Genomic DNA, 12,682 nt, shown 5'->3' with positions numbered 1-12,682 from the left:
TGAAAGTCCCTTGTAGAATGCCTTTGCTTGTAGCAGACTTCGGAGCACTTTTCACCTCTGTTGTGTAATGTTTCCCCCGGTTGATCCTTACATTTGGCTCCAATAAACTTTCCTAAAAATCGTTTGCATCAACAGCCCTAATTTCAGTTGACAATATCAATAAACCCCATGGAGGTTCTAGAGACCTCGTCTAACAAACCTTCTCAGCAGGCCTCAGTGCTGGACACTCCCTTGTCTCAGACATGCACTCTCCCTGTTGGCATCCAAGGTGCCACACTGCCTTCAATAGTCGTTCTAATCCCAATCCTCTGCCTGTGCCCTTCCCGTCTCTTTGTAGGCCCCCATTCCTCTACATACCCATTTTATTTTCCCTCAAGAACTCGGATCTGGGCTCTCATTGTATTACCCTGTGTCCCTTCCCTGGGCACTCTCAATGCCCACAGCTTCAATACCATCCAAAATATCAGAGCACTTCTCAAAGCTCAAAAGTGCCCTAATTGTACTCTTTAAATCTCCACTTGGATATCTCAAAGAGAATTCATATTTGGCGTGACTAAAACTGAACATGTTATCAACCCTTCCAACTTGGTTCTCTGCCAATATTCCTCCCCTAAGTAAATATCAAAAATAATAATAATAGTAATGGTGATGATGACGATAGCAAACATACACTTTCTGTTTGCTATATCCCAAGTACTGTGCTACACATATTACACGTGGCTTCTATAAATCTCTTACTTTGTAAAGTAACTAAGTGTTGGTACTTTTTTAGCTCTGTATTACAAATAAAGAAATGAAGGAACAAGAAGTTAAGGTTATTTCTCTGAGCCAGTCTGTTAGTAAGTGGTGGATTCACAGTTTACATAGTTGTCAAGCCAGAAATCACTGACACTTCCCCTCAATAATCCTCTAACCAACTCATCACCAGGTTCTGTTCATTTTTGCTTCTCAGTAGATGTTGATTCTGTCCACTCTCTCCATCAATTTGGCTAACCCCTATTTCGGCTTCCATTATTTCTTGCTGAGATGCCTGCAAAGGCCTATCCATCTTTCTATATCCCCTCTTTTCCATTTCTAACACATTCCCCGCATGGCAGCCAAATGACACAGTCAAAAATGTGAATCTGGTTACATAAGCCCTTTAATGTCTTCTCATTGCCTTTAGAATTAAGACCAAATCCCTAGTGATGGCCTACGAGGCTTCTCAGGGTCTGCCTCCCTCCCTCTCCAACTCTCCAGCATGACATATGTACTTGTCTTCCCATCTCACTCTGTGGGTTCCAATCACACTGTTCTTTTGGTCCCTTGATTGCATCTTGCTTCTTCCTTCTTCTACCTACAGTCTTCCCCCATTGCTTACAATGTTCTCTACCTCCTCATTTTACTGAGTTAACACCGACTTATTCTTCAGATCTCAGATGAAATTCTTTTTTTCAGGGAAAACTCCCTGCCCCAGAATGGTGTGCTCTTTTCCTCACAGCACTAATCTCATTTAATGATTCCACAAGCATTTGTTCCACTATTTGATTGACATCTGTCTTCCTCACTGGTTGGAAGTTCCTTGAAGACACTATGTCTGTTCTGCTCACCATCACATCCTCCTTTAACCAAAAGAAGACCCGGAAAATAATTGGCACCCAGTGATGTCTGTTGAATGTATGGATGGATAGACGGATGGATGGATGGATAGATGAATGGATATTGAATAAAGAGGGACAGTCAGAAGCCCAACCTACTGCCCCTGTTTTTGTCCTTCACATTCATCTAAAAGATGATCTTTTTTCTTCTTTGCACACTCAGCCATGTCCTCAATATGTTGTGTGGGTGTTAAGCACTAGAAATCAGGTGATTCCTATAAACCTAAGAAAAAGGTTGGCTGACAGATATGATAGCAATGAATAAAACTGAAGAGAAAAATAAGAGTTCTCATTGCTGGAGGAGGCAGTGCAAAGAGCACTAACCCAACGCGTGCAAGCGTGCTTCCAGTCACAGCTTTGTCATGCATTAGCCACTTGACCCTAGAGAAATCTCTTTGCTTTCTTAGTTTCTCTACATGCTATTTTTTTTCAAAAAGTTGGAGATATAATGCTGTCTTCGTCTCTCAGAGTTCTTGCTTGCTTATTAGTGAGTTTCAATTTATTTCAATTACAGTATTTGATTCTTCCCATAGAGGATTTCACATAGGATACAAAAGCAAGGTTTATAATTAGAAAGTTCATGTAAGAAATAAGCATGGCTTTTAAAGTTCATTTGGCATTCTTTCCAGGCCTGGCGCTAGTGTTTTGCTGCATTTTAAAATAGCAATTTCAATGTTCTGTACCTTCTATTCACTATGGTCATTTATTTGTTGCTCTATAGACTTTAACAGGGAAGAAACCATGTTATTTCATTGTTATAATTATTAATTTCCATCATAAAATGCTGCTGAGTAAAGTTATTTTGTGCACTGCAGTTCATAGCTGCAGCATATTGTCTATGTGCCAATCATCAAAACACATTTTTTATTAAAAGTTAATAATAAACTATCAGCACCACAAATTGAGCTTCATCTTCTTTTTATAACTAGTGAATTCTATTTGTGCACTTTCCAGAAATTACCTCTGAAAGGGAAGAAAAAGCAAGCTTCAGATCTGTGTTGAGTCTAATTAGATAAGTACAGTGGGTGACTTAGAGTGAGACCCAAACCAGGAAACTTTGGTTCATTTCCTGTCTAAGTGTAAATAAACACATCCACTTTGCTGTTAATAAAAGCAGTGGCAGGGCAATAAAAAGCTCCCTGACATGAATAAAAATGAAGTTATGAATGCTTAATGGCAAATGCCCCAGTTAAGATATGCAGACCTGGAATATGTTAGTCTGGGTGCAAGTGAATTTCCAGCAGTGAAGGGAAAGACCTGTAAGTTTCACAATAATGCTAAACTTCAAATGCGTGAGTTCCATAAACTCATTTCCCGTCAAGACTTTTGGGTTTATTTGATATTTGGCATTTTAAATGGAGGGAAGCAATGCTCATGAATGGTGTGTTCAGTGTTTCTTTGTTACGGGGTGGGTGAAGATGGGTTGAGAAGGAGGTCAAGTTGGAGATTTAAAGAAATGCAATCCTCTTTTATATAAAGATTGACTCCAAAAGCACTATTTTAAATACCTGTTTAAAAGTGTTTATGTTCGGAAAGCAAATGAGATATTTTATCCAAAGAGAGGGAAGAGAAAGAGGCAGGTAGTAACCATATTTTGTTTAGGGCTCAGACAAGCTTGCAGATTAGGGAGCACGTTTATATGCATCAGCGGGCAGATCTTGGGCAAGTCCCTTCCTCACTGTGGGACTCCAAGCTACATAGTTTATTTTAAAATGGAAGTTTTCCAAAGTCTGTTTAGCTTAATATTCTATGATGCTATAAGATCATCTTCACAATTTCATGGAAGCATGAGTTGAAATTTTTTGTGCCTCTTAATTTTCATAAATGAAGATTTGCCTTCTGATTTACACATAAGCATCTTGTAGGTTTGTTTGCTAAAAGTCATTCCTGACAACTTGATCTACTGTATAGCAACATTCAATCACTGATTTGACAAACACTTACTAAGGGCTATGTACCTTGTCTCTGACAAGTGTCAATCAGCAGCTACCTGACTAAAAACCAAGCCCTGAACTAGATGCTCTCATTTGAATTTGGTCCTCAGAGAGGCCTTCTCTTTTCAGCAGATGCTCCTTATAACCATCTTCATCTCAGTGTTTTCTAACTGTAACAATGTTTCCAGTATCAACCTATATAAATGAAATAAAATTTACATCTGTCTATGTCTTTGTTATGTCACCAAACCGGACAGATTTTCAACAAATTTGACAATAATATTGACAACAGTCAGCTGTGCTATATAGAATACATGACACACTTAAAGTTCACTTTGAGCGGCCTAAGAGTGTATCTGAAAAATGGGTGGCCCTCCCTGAGATAGCTAAAACTGAGGTTCAACAGGATGTCCTGGTATCTGCCAATTAAAAAACAAATACTTTAGGATACTGTGAAATAGAAACCAAGTACTTAGCTCCAAATTGCAAGAACTGATTTGCAATGAAGCTGTTTCCCAATGAGTAGCTCTATGTAGCATAATGCAGGTAAGTGATAACAGAGATTTCCTTATTTAAAGATGATTGATTATTCTCCCAAGTAACACTGGAGGAGGCAGCTAATACAAAAGATGACTTATTTAACTCCATATGTACTCTGTGTTGATATAATTATGAAACAAACATTTATTAGTATGGATATCACATACAAAGCAGAGGATTAGTAGTGTACCAAATATAATCCCTATCTTCCAGCATATAAATTAGTAAGAGAGAAAAGATACTGACATAAATAAGTATTCTAGACATCCAGTTTTTAAATGGCAGAATAATGATGGTCCTGTTCCTTCCATCCCTTTGAAATCACCTCTAAACAACAGAAAGCATAAATGCAAAGTCCACAGTTTAGACACACACATGTATGCACACACACGCACACACACGCACCGTAGTTGCAGAAAATAATTTATTGTTGAGGCAGAGTGAAGGAAAAACAATCTGCATTATAAGCAGTGTTATTTCTGTCAAGCTCTGTTGACTAGGTAGAAGTTTGAATCCTGAAAGAATTCATCCACTCGTACTCAACTTTGAGTAATCAGAAACTAGAGAGAATTCCTGCTGGCACAAAACATAGTCCCAATCCTCCCCCATTGAAATTTCCTGAAAACAGCTGGTCCAGGAAAAACTCATCACATCCAAAACCGAATAGAATTTTTTTAATTGTTCAAAGATGCCACAAGAAAAAAAAATAGGCAAAGAAAGTGGGAAGATAAATGACAAAGAATACTCACTAGAAAAAATGTTGTCATAAGCAGGGTGAAAATTTTAATCCAACATATTACCATGAATTTTCAAAACTTAAAACAATTATGACTAGCAAACAAGAGCCCAAAGCAGGAACAAAGAGCTAGAAAAGCTATAAGAAGATCATATAAGAAAATAATATATTAAGTAGTAGAATTCAAGAAAGAAGTAAACCAGATTAAATGAATTATACCCCCAAAGAAGGTTACATTGGAAGTAGTACAAGGTGGGGGGGGGGAAGAACTGCTGAAAATATAATAATAGATGTAAAATATGAGTGGGAAAAATATTCATTTTGGGAAATAAAAACAGAGTTAAGAACATTGGTTTTAAATATTAACTGAAAAATAGATAAACACATATAACATAATTATAGTTGCCACAGAAGAAGAGAACTTAAAGGACCAGATTAAAATATGATTTTTAAAATGTAATTTAATTATCCAAAAATAGAAGAAGGCTGGAATCCACAAATTGGAAGGGCACATTGTTTCCTAGAAGGGGGTTTGGGGTGGGGGAGGGTGAGCTGATACAAAATGACAATCAATACATATTCTAGTAAATGTACCTGATTTCATACAGAAATAATTATTTTTCTACCCTGATAAAAAGATCACTTCACCTATCAGAGAAAGAAAAAATACCAGGTGACTTCAGATTTCTCCACTCCAATATTTAACCTAAGAAGAGCCCTAGTAGAATAATGCCTACAAAGTTCTCAAGGAATAAAATGTGACTCAGGAATTTTAAACTAAGCCAAACTCTCATTTACATACAAAATCTATAGGTAAGTATATTCCCATGAGACCTTTCTGAGGAAATTACTAGAAGAAGAGCCTTACACAATCAAGTGAGAAATGGAGACACCACACTGAAACAACAGGTGCTGGACATTTAGTCCATTTTACTGTCATACGACAACTAAAGAAAATATAGAGATAATGGCTGTATAAACTAATGTAGATGGTATACACCCTGGCAGTATAAAAAATGATTAAATGATTAAACAAGATTGGGAGGGGAAAGAAAATAGAGGGTTACATAATATATTAATTTCCTCATCATCTATAAGCTAGAAAGTAAAAAAATAGTGGTAATAGAGTTATAAGTATACATAAAGCTATAAAAGTGAACACTAAGAAAAATAATATAATCTGATGAAACTAAATGGAGGAGATGGAAAAGAAAAAGAAAATATGCTGATTTCAATATTGCTCATAAAAATGAGAATTAAAGACTATAGTTGCAAAGTAACCACCAAAATGCAAGTAAAAATCTTCAAAATTATGAGAAAAAAATACACAAATAATAACCAAAAATTCACCCACAGAGATTAGGTGGTAAAAGATTATTTTTCAAAAAGCACTAAAAACAGTTAATCTAAAAATATGATGACAGAACAAAGTCGAAGTCTATCTGTCATAGCAACAAATGATTTGGTGAAATGTGTATTAAAAGGAAAAGCTCTAAACGATGAAGAACCACTGCTGTAGATTGGATGCCCCCCCCCCAACCTCATGGAAGCTTAATCCCCACTGTAACTGTCAAGGGTGGGAAATCCTATTATGGTAATTGAAAGGTGGGGTCTTGAAGAAGTGATTCGATTACAGGACCATGCCATAGTGAATGGGTTAATAATGGTGGTCGGGGCGTGGTTCTGAGGGCTTTAAAAGGAGAGCGCATGAGGAACTGTCTCTCTGCTCCGCCCTTCTCGCCATGTGACACCCTGTATTGCTGTTGAGTCATCTTACCAGATGCATTCCCTGGACTGTGGACTTCTCAGCATCCAAAATTGTAAGCAATAAATTTCATTTTCTTATATATCACCCAGTTCCAGGTATCTTGTTATAAGCAACAGAAATGAACTAAGACAACCACATAGTTCAAAAGAATAAAGCATTATCAAAATTCCAGCTGCTTTTTTTTTTTGCAGAAATTGGAAAACTGACTCTGAAATTCCTATAGAAATGCAAGGGATCCAAAATAGCCAAAACAGTCTTGAAAAAGAACAAAGTTCGAGGATTCACTTCTCGATGTCAATACTTACTACAAAGCTACAGTAACCAAGATGGTGTGATACTGGTATAAAGATGGACATATAGAACAGTGAAATAAAATTGAAAATCCAGAAATATTCCCTACTTTATGGTTAACTTATTTTTGACAAGGGTGCCAAGACAACCCAATGGGAAAAGAATAATCTTTTCAACAAATGGTGCTAGGACAACTGAATATCCACCTGCAAATAAATAAAGTTGGACCCCTACACCATCTACAAAACTTCGCTCTAAAAGGATCATATACCTAACTGTAAGGGCTAAAACTATAAGACTCTTGGAAGAAAACATAGAAGTAAATCTCAGTGACCTGGGACTAAGCAATAGCTTCTTCTTTTGACACCAAAAGCGTGAGCCAAAAAAGAAAAAGAAAATGATAAATTTGACTTCAACAAGATTAAAAACTTTTGTGCTTCACAGGACATCATTGAGAAAGTAAAAAGATGACTCTCAGAATGGGAGAAAATAATTGCAAATATTTGTAAATATTTGCTAAAAGACTTGTATCAAGAATATATAAAGAACTCTTACATCTGAACAGTTAAAAGACAATTAGCCCAATTTTTAAAATAAGCAAATGGTGAAAGATTTAAGTAGATATTTCTTCAAAGAAAATATACAAATGTCCCATAAGCATATGAAAAGATGCTCTACATCATTAGTCACCAGGGAAAAGCAAATCAAAACCACAATGAGATGCCACTTCATGCCCACTAAGATGGCTATGATTTAAAAATGGATAACAACAAAATTTGTTGAGGATGAAGAGAAATCAAAACCCTCATACATCACTGGTGGGAATGTAAAATGGTGCAGCCACTTGAAAAGCGGATTGGCAGTTCCTCAAAAAGTTAATACAGAGTTACCATTTGACCCAGCAATTCCACACCTAGGATATCTGTCTTAGTCCGTTCAGGCTGCTATAACAAATAGTCATAAACTGGGAAGTTTATAAAGAACAGAAATTTATTTTCTCACCATTCTGGAGGCTGGGAAGTTCAAGATCAAGGTGCTGACAAATTCGGTGTCTGGTGAGGGCCCATTTCATGGTTCATAGACAGCTGTCTTTGCATTGGAACCTCACATGGTGGAAGGGAAAAGGCAGCTCTCTGGGGCCTCTTTTATAAGGGAACTATGTAATGACATTTTGGTCAATGATGGACCATATCTATGACAGTGGTTGGAGCAATAAACTAGATGTGTAGTAGGCTATACCATCCAGGTTTGTGTAAGTACACTCTATGATGTTCGTGTAGAAACGAAGTCACCTAACAATGCATTCCTCAGAACATATCCCCATCATTAAGCAATGCATGACTGTAGTCCCATTCATGAGGGCTCTGTTCTCATGACCTAATCACCTCCCAAAGACCCCACTGCCTAATACCATCACTGATGATTATGAACTTATGAATTTTGAGGGAACCAAAAATTCAGACCATAGCAATAACCAAGAGAAAACAAAACATATGTTCTACCAGAAACTAGTACATAGTATTCACAGCATCATTAATTATAGTAGTCAAAAGGTAGAAACAACTGAAATCTCCATCAACTGATGAATTGATAAAATATGTTATATCCATACAATGGAATATTGTTCAGCCGTAAAGAGAAGCGAACTACTGATACATGCTACAACATGGATGAATCTTGAAAAGATTATGCTAATGTTTAAAAGAAGCCAGATGCAAAAGGCCATATATTGTATGATTGCATTCACATGAAATGTCCAGAACAGGCAAACTCATGGAGACAAAAAATATGTTAATGATTGCCAGGGACTAGAAGGATGATTGAATGGGGAATGACTGTTTGTAGGTATGAGGCTTCTTTTTGAGCTGATGCAAATGTTCTGAAATCAGATAGTGGTGATGGTTGCACAACTCTGTAAATATATTTTTTAAAAACCACTGAATTGAACACTTTATGGGGGTGAACTTCATTGTATGTGAATTACTTCTGAATAAATATGTTGTTAAATAAAGAAAACAATAAGACATTTCTACATGACGTCCAAAATATATATAATAAAGAAAAGAAGCATGGTGAAGATAGTATGTACAGTACCATGTGTATACTAGATAGATAGATACATAGATGCATAGATACATAGATACATAGGCAGATAGATAGAGATAGATAGATAATATGTAGAGAGAGAGAGAGAGATACTTACCGATGGAGTGGGAGGAAAACCAACTTTCATTCTATACTCTTATGCATTTTGTTGTTTGTACGATGTACACGTTTTATATATATTAAAATAATTAGAATTTAATAACTTACTCCAAGGAAGACTGTGATCACCAGTTCATGAGGCAGATAAAATGCTGTCCACAGAAATATGAGCACCTACATAGCATGTAGAACACAGAAGGTTTCAAGGTGGAAGGGAAACTCAATATAAGCCTAGAAAGACCTGCTGAACCCATCTGATTACAGTCAAAATTGCTCTGGACAGAAAGAACTAAAAGAGCAAAGGAGTGAACATGCCTGGGCTGTCTTTGTGACAAGCTGGAGTTCAGGGGAAGTAGGCCTTTGTAAACTGTTAAACATATCAATTCTCACTACTAAAAAAATCGATAGTGTTTTAGTCCATTTTGTGTTGCTATAACAGAATTACCTGAAACTGGGTAATTTATAAAGAACAGAGGTTTATTTGGTCTACGATTCTAGGACAGCTGCATCTGGCACTGGCCTAAGGCTGCTTATACTCATGGCAGAAAGCGGCAGGTACAAGCAGATCACATGGCGAGAAGAAGCAAGAGAGAGAGAGAGAGAAGGGGGAGGTGCCAGGGTCCTATAAACAACAAGCTCTCCCGGGAACTAATAGAGCGAGAACTCACTACCCCTACACCCCCAGAGAGAGCATTAATCCATTCATGAGGGATCCGCCCCCATGACTCAATCAGTTTCCAACACTGCCACATTGGGGATCAAATTTCCATGTGAGTTTTGGAGGGGACAACACATCCAAACTCCATCATTCCACTCCTGGCCCCCCCAAACTCATGTCACACTCACATACAAAATACATCATTCTATCCCAACAGTCTTAAAAGTCTTGGCTTGCTCCAGCACCAACTTAAAAGTCCAAAGTCCAAAGTCTCACCCTAGACCAAAAGCAAAACTCCTTCTAGCTGTGAACCTGAAAAACAAAACCAAATTTATCTACTGCCAAGATACAATGGTGGAACAGACACTGGGTACACATTCCCATTCTGAAAGGGAGGAATAGGCCAGAAGAAGGGAGAAACAGGCCCCAAACAAGTCCAAAACCCAGCAGGGCAGACATTAAATCTTAAAGCTTCAAAATAATCTTTTTGGATTCCAAGTCCTGCATCCTGGGCACAATGGGGCATCTGGGCCCCCAAAGCATCACGCAGCCTTGTTCCCACAGCTCTGCCAGGCACAGCACAGTGGGCCACGCTGGTGCCTGTGGCTTTTCAAGGCCTGCATTGCATGTTACCAGTGGCCCTGAAGTTCTGGAGTCCTGGAGACAGCCCTGCTGCATTGGCTGTACTAGACATTTCCCTGGTGGCAGCTCTCCGTGGGGGCTCTGACCTCACTTTCTTGCTCAGCATTGTTCTAGTAGATGTCCTCTGCGGTGGCTCTGCTCCTGCAGCAGGTCTTTGCCTGGACCCCAGGCTTTGCCATACATCCTCGGGAATCTGGGTGGAGGCTGCCACGCCTCCACTGCTCTCATGTCCTGCTGGCCTGCAGACTTAACACAACATGGACTCCACTAAGGTTTTGGTCCTTTACTCTCTAGAGATGCTGAACAAACCACACTTGGGGCCGCTCCAGCTGGAGCAGCTGGGATGCAGGGAGCAGGATCCCGAGGGCAGCTACGCCCCAGGTCTCTCTTCCAGGATAACTCAGCCCTTCTAGGCCTCAGGGTCTGTGATGTGTGGGGCACCCTTCCAGACTTCTCAAATGCCTGCAGAGCTATCCTCTCATTTTCTCCGCTATTAGCATCTGGCTGCCTCACCCCAAGATAATGTCTTTAGCAACCAGTTTATCTGCTTCACCCTTGCATTGTTCTTCAGGTTTCTGCTTCTTTACTGCATGGCCAGGCTGCAAAGTTTCCAAATCTTGACACTCTGATTCCCTTTTAAATTCTGGCTTTACATCATGATTTTGCCGCCATAACTCAGAGTAGGCTCTTAAAAGCAACCATGCAGCTTCCTTAATGCTTTGCTGCTTAGAAATTTCTTTGGCCAAATGCTATGGTTCAAAATTCTTAAGTTCTAACTTCCACAAAGTCTAAGGCATGGACACAATGCAGCCAGATTCCTTGCCATGGTGTAGCAAGGGTGATCTTTTGTCCAATTCTCAATAAGCTCCTCATTTCTATCTGAGACCTCAGCATCCACATGGCCTTTACTGTCCACATTTCTATCAACATTCTGCTCACTACCACATAAGTCTCTAAGACATTCCAAACTTTCCCTCATCTTTTTCTCTTCTTCTAAGTCCTCCAAACTCTTCCAACTTTTGCCCATAACCCAGCTCCAAAGATGCATCCACATTTTCAGGAATCTGTTTAGCAACACCCCACTCTTGGGACCAATTTTCTGTTTTAGTCCGTTTTGTGTTGCTATAACAGAAATACCTGAGACTGGATAATTTATAAAGAAAAGAGGTTTATTTGGCTTACGATTCTGGGACAGCTGCATCTGGTAAAGGCCTCAGGCTGCTTCTACTCATGGTGGAAAGTGGCAGGCAGCCAGCAGGTACAAGCAGATCACATGGCAAGAGGAAGCAAGAGAGAGAGAGAGGGGAGGTGCCAGGGTCCTATAAATGAGCTCTCCCAGGAACTAATAGAGTGAGAACTCACTCATTACCCCCTGTCCCCCAGGGAGAGCATTAATCCATTCAATAGGGATCTGCCCCCATGACTCAGTTTCCAACACTGCCACATTGGGGATCAAATTTCCACATGAGTTTTCGAGGAGACAACACATCCAAACTCCATCAAATAGCATTTATCAACTGCTTTATCACTCCAGTAAAGAAGGCAAAACACTATGCCAAGCATTCTCTCCAATGTATAAGCCTGCTATGCTAAATATCTACAGTAATGATCACTGTTTTTCAATGTTTTCTATCATGTCTTGTATCTTGGAGAAAAGCTATAAATATGACACCAGAGCCCTCTGGTTCTCTGCTGGTCCCTCTCTTCCTCCTTTTCTACCCTTCCTGCCTTCCATACTCTTAATCTGCCTGAGGATAACCTGGAGAGGGGAAAGTACTTTTAAAGCCAATGCATTTGGTGAGATCTCAGAGCTCAGCAGCATTCCTCCTCCTTCAGAGTAAAATTACCAGACCTCAACAGGGTTCATGGGCACCCGGTGCTGAGGGGAAACAGCCAATCACCCACGGCAGCTGCTGTCATCCTTTAGCCAGTGTAGAGAGTGGCTCTACATTTCCTCCAAATATTGTTTTCATTATGCATATTACCACACTTGGAAGAATTAAGGTTTTCTCTCAAAGGCTGAAATGGGAGCTCAGAGGCCCATTCTTGCATACCCAAATTCAGGACTGTACAATTTACATCTGTTAAAACGCATCTGTCTTTTGACCCACCATTTCTATTCACGTTATTTGTCTTAGAAAAATATTTGTACCTCTACAAAATGATTCATAAATGAAGATGTCCATTGCAGCATCGTTTGTAATAGTGCAATAGCAGAAAAATCTAAATAGTAGTTATATGAAAATGGTTAACCAAATTATTATGTTTCTA

This window comes from Cynocephalus volans, chromosome 3 (assembly GCF_027409185.1).
Source record: "Cynocephalus volans isolate mCynVol1 chromosome 3, mCynVol1.pri, whole genome shotgun sequence".
Lineage (NCBI taxonomy): Eukaryota > Metazoa > Chordata > Mammalia > Dermoptera > Cynocephalidae > Cynocephalus > Cynocephalus volans.
This window is presented reverse-complemented; position numbering follows the sequence as displayed.